This window comes from Equus quagga, chromosome 16, assembly GCF_021613505.1.
Source record: "Equus quagga isolate Etosha38 chromosome 16, UCLA_HA_Equagga_1.0, whole genome shotgun sequence".
In the NCBI taxonomy this organism is placed as follows: Eukaryota; Metazoa; Chordata; class Mammalia; order Perissodactyla; family Equidae; genus Equus; species Equus quagga.
In genome coordinates, this window is record NC_060282.1 from 2,027,253 (window position 1) to 2,032,028 (window position 4,776).

Sequence of the window (4,776 nt, forward strand, 5' to 3'; positions counted from 1 at the left end):
GGCAAATATGAGCATGTGAAAAGATGTTCAACATCATTATCCTTTATGAAATGCAAATTAGAGTCACAAGGAGATATCACTGCATGCCTATCAGAATGGCTAAAATAAAAAATAATGACCACGCAAAATGCTGACAAGGATGCAGAGAAACTGGATGATTCACACATTGCTAGTGAGAATGTAAAATGGTACAGCCACAATGGAAAACAGCTTGGTAGTTCTTATAAGCTTCAACATGCAACTACCATATGACCTAGCAATTGTACCCTTGAGTGCTTATCCCAGAGAAATGAAGATGTGTGTTCACACAGAAAAACCTATGCATGAATGTTTATAGCAGCTTCATTCATAATAGCCAACAACTGGAAACAACCTGGATGCCCTTCAATGGGCAAGTAGTTAAACAAACTGTGGTCCATCCACATCATGGAATACTTCTCAGCAATAGAAAGGAACCAACTATTGATACATACAACAGTCTGGATGAATCTCAAGGAACCATCCAGAAACCCAGAACTTGTTTTGGGGAGTCCTCATAGTAGGACCCTCTGAGGATGAGAAGGCAGCCATTTCTGTGCTGTGATCACAGAGGATGGTGGGTAACAATCCTGATGGGTGAGAATCCTAGCTGGCTCGAGGACCACAGGGCTTGCCTCCAGGTTACCTAATCCCCCCCAGGCTTTCCTCTGCCTTTCTCCCACATCACTTTCTCTCTCTACACATCTTTTCTTCCCTTTTTCCCAGCTTCCCCTCACTCTCTGCCTCTCCTCCCTCTTCCCCCACGGGAATGACAGCAGTGATGTGCTCATGGGAGCCAATTTTTCAATTTTCAGGAATTTTGGGAGACTTCGTTAAGGACAGTCATTATTTAAAGTTAAATTATATCAACTTACAATTAAACAAATTATATTAAAACAAAGGCAATACTCAAAACTTACCACTTCTGATTATTTTATCATCGTCTATTTTCTTAAGGTTATTTTTGTCCATCGTATGTTTACGGTGGAAATGCTGTGTAATGGTGAGATACTCTGCATATCTTCCCAGCTCCACATTCAGTGATGTTACAGTGGGAGCAAGAAATCAGCTGTGATGGAAGGATTTACACCACAGAAATCGGCAAATGCAAAATAAGGTCTTGATTTATCGTTTTGTTTATTATTTAGACTTAAAAAAATGAAAGAGAAAATGCTAATAATGCAGAATTGTGTTGTCTGTAGCTGTTACAGTGTCAATAACACAAAATTTTGAGGAAATATTCTCTCAGAATTTGAAAAATATTATCTATTCTGCAAGGATTCACTTACATCATTGAGGAATGATGTTCACCATTCCAAAATCCGCCATCTTTGCTGTTTCACTCTTCTCTGACTCTTTAATACAAACACAAATACAATCAGCACTCACATCAGAACGGATGCTTCACTGTGGATGCAAGAAAAGTCAACAAAGGCATTCTGGGAGAATCAGTCGGCCATGTGGAATTTACAATTAAGAGTATTGTGTATTTCATCGTTACTTGTAAATTGCCACTACACATCCTTTATGTGATTACAACCCGTAGTAACTTTATGTACGTATACAGATGTCTCATTTTTCTGTGAGCTGCTTGTTAAACACTTTCCAGCACACCCCGAGTGGTGCTGGTTTCCCCCTCTGCCCTCGTGTCTCTACTTTCCTCTTCTTTTCCCCTTTCTCTCTCTCACTATCCCCTCTACATTATCTCTTTTTGTTTTAACTGGCCTCTACCCTCCTAACCCTTGACCCAACAGTCCTTCCAATTAATGCATTAAGGTCACAATCTTCATGACGTTTCCACTCTCCTCAGGGGTCAGGATGCCTTGCAGCCCTCCCACCCCACCCCCCCTGAGGATTCTGGGCTCCGTGAGCAACACAGGGCCCTCTGGGTGGCAGGTCCCAAGCTGGGCACTGCAGGCACAGGAAGGCCCTTCCTTTCCACAGAGTGGACCCAGTGGAGGTGCACACAGGACAGCATGGGGTGGAGGATGACATGAGGGATGGGCTCCTGAAGTCATGGAGTTGTGCCCACAGAAAATCCACTCGGCTTTTCCCTCATGGGCTGAGAGGACACCTAAGCTGTTCTGCGCAGAGCTTTGGGGACAGAGAGCTTCTGGGCCGCACTGGGGACACAAGCTCCTTCAAAGCCTCCCCTGCTGGCACCCTCCACACTGGGGAAGGACAGGTGGTCATCCTGCACCCACTCGGCCATTTCAGCCCCCACCAAGACCCTTTCCTACTTGGCAAAGGGGCATGAGCTCAAGGTCTGACCCAGCAGAGAAGGCCCAGGGGCCCCAAGCAGCATGGCCTCTGCTGACCCCTGCTCTCCTCAGTCCAGGGGGCAGGGTGGCCCTGGAGCCACCATGCCCCACGCCTTGCCAGTGGCTTCACTCTCTGGAACTGAGAAGCTTTCTGAGGTCCCTTCACCCGCTGCACAGGACCCTCCCAGACCCCTCTGCAACCTGTCCCCTCTCCCAGCTCTGTCTTCTCAGATGACTCGAGGTAAGCACCACCCTTGGGAGTCCCCAAAGTCACCCCCTCCTCTACACCATCAACGTTGTTGTCTATTTCTGGCTGCGCTTTGGTCCAAGGACTCTGCCAAACATTTTCCACACACGGTCCTTTGATTCTCAGGACACCCTGGGGAGGAGAACCATTACCATCATCTCACTGACAAAGCGTTTAAGGCTATGGAAGGAGAAGGCCACCCAGACAAGACTGAATCAACCGGTCTGCGGACCCCGAAGCCGGGGCCTCCCTGACACAGTGCCGCCACTGCGGGGAAGGGACCCAAGCCACCTCTGGGCTCCTGGACCTCGCACTCTGCTCTCCCATCCTGCCCTCCCCCAACCCCCTGAAGGAAGGCCCCCTTCCCCCGCCCCCACCTGCCCATGCTGTTTCCACCAGCTGTGAAGGAGAAAGACGGGAGGGGAGACAGGGCACAGTCACGCCGCTAAGTGACACCATGACCAAGTCCGAGGCTGGACCGAGCCTGGTGCAGTCAGGACTGGTGCACACGCATGTGTGTGTGATGTGTGAGATTGTGTCAGTGTGAGCGTATGTGAGAGCATGTGAGAACGTGTGTATGTGCTTGTGTGTAAGACTGTGTGTGAGTGGGGGGAGTGTGTGTATGCAAATGTGTGAGTGTGTGCACGCATGTGTGATATTTCATGAGCATGCGTGGGTGAGTGTGACAGGAGAAGCAGTGCAGTGCAGAGGGGGATAGGGTGGGGGCTGGAATTGGGATGGGACAGCCCCCCAGGTGTGAAGTGCTTGGAGCATACTTGGTGTGAGTTCACGCCAGGCGCCAAGACACGATATTGTGTGTAAGGATTATTGGGGAGATGCCGGGAGGAAATGGGAGGAAGCAGGAGCAGCCCAGCCTCTCCAAGTGCAGGCAGCGGGGGAGGGAGGATGCTCCTGAAGGCCCCAGAGCCATTGTGAGATGTTGGCCAGGCCCAAGTTGCCCCTTTGAGGAGGTCCCAGTTCTTGGCTGGAGCATCAGCCCACTCTGCTTCCTGTGGCTTGAAGGAGTCCGAGAGTTCGTCACCTAGACTGCAGGAGTGGGTGCTGGTGGTGAAGTTATAGGCTCAGGTCCACGCCCATCCTCTGCCCAGCTTTGGGCAGCAACTCTGCCCGCCACATTTCTGCTTTGCCAGGAGATGGTGCTAGAGGGAGCTGGACACTGGAGAGCAAGAGCGTGCCTGTGACATTCCATCCCTTGGTACTGCATTAAACAGGATAACGGAGCATGAAATTCCATGGCCAGGCTCTGCCCAGGGTGTGCCAAAATTTCCATGACGCGTTGCTGGAACAGAACCCAAGGGCCCTATGCTCAGAGAGGGAGCCACTCCCACGCAGATGTTCCCTAAGATGGCTTGCCCATTCCCCTTGGCCCCTGCTCTGGCTGGTGAGCTTCTACTCACCCTTCCTGGCCCACCTCCAGAGCCCCTCCTCTGGAGACCTGGCTGTGAGGCCCCACCCATGGCTCAGCCCCAACCTGCAGGGGAGGGCAGGCTGGGCTGTCACAGGTGGGCCCTGCAGGATGTTGGCAGCTGGGACACCCTTGTTTATCCAGTTTGCCACCTTCTTGCTCCTAGAAAATACCAGCTGCCCACGCTCAGGAACACGGGCGTCCCTACATCCTGGCTCCTTGCTGCCCAGACAAGTTGGAAGTGGAGCAGCTGGCCCACCCAGGGACCCGGAGTGAATTAACCCTGTCCTCCTTCTCCCAAGTTCCTCCTCTTAAAGGAGCCAGGAAGGCTCAAGGAGAGGCCAGCTGCGACGTGTCCCAGCCAGCAGCTCATTGTGCTGCTGTGTGCACACTCAGAACCCCAGACCCTGAGACTGGGATCCCTCAGTCTCGGTGGTCAGTATAGAGCACTTGAAACTGAGTATAGAGAAGCTGATTGTCTCCCTGCTAAAGGAAAACAGAAGGCAGCAGCGCCAAGGCACGGCGGCCAGGCTCTGAATGGGAAGGAAGGGAGGGAAGAGGCAAGACTAAGCAAGGGCAGGTGCCAGAACAACTCAGAACACCAAACTTCCTGCTCATAAGAGAGCTTAAAGAGTCCAGCCAGCCTGATCCCTCCGCTGCTGTTTAAGCCCTTCATGAGGCAGTCTGCCCCCAGAAACTGGACCGTCTTAGCTTCCCCCACACTCTGGCCATAGGTCCAAAGACTAAAACTGCTGCCAATCTCTATGGCCGGGGCCAGTCAGGGCTCAGAGTGTGAGCAGGGTCAGGGCTCAGAGTGTGAGCAG

The 4,776-nt window shown here is 51.5% G+C and overlaps 1 long non-coding RNA gene across 1 annotated transcript in view; it reads right to left on the reverse strand.

Annotated features, from left to right (window-relative positions):
- Nucleotides 1-790: 790 nt before the first annotated feature.
- Nucleotides 791-4,776, reverse strand: part of LOC124227704 (uncharacterized) — an 11,882-nt gene continuing 7,896 nt past the window's right edge. The window contains exons 2-3 of the long non-coding RNA XR_006885521.1: nt 2,554-2,658; nt 791-1,373 (exon numbers count right to left, since the gene is read on the reverse strand). This is a non-coding gene — a long non-coding RNA (uncharacterized LOC124227704). The remainder of the gene's footprint in view (nt 1,374-2,553; nt 2,659-4,776) is intronic.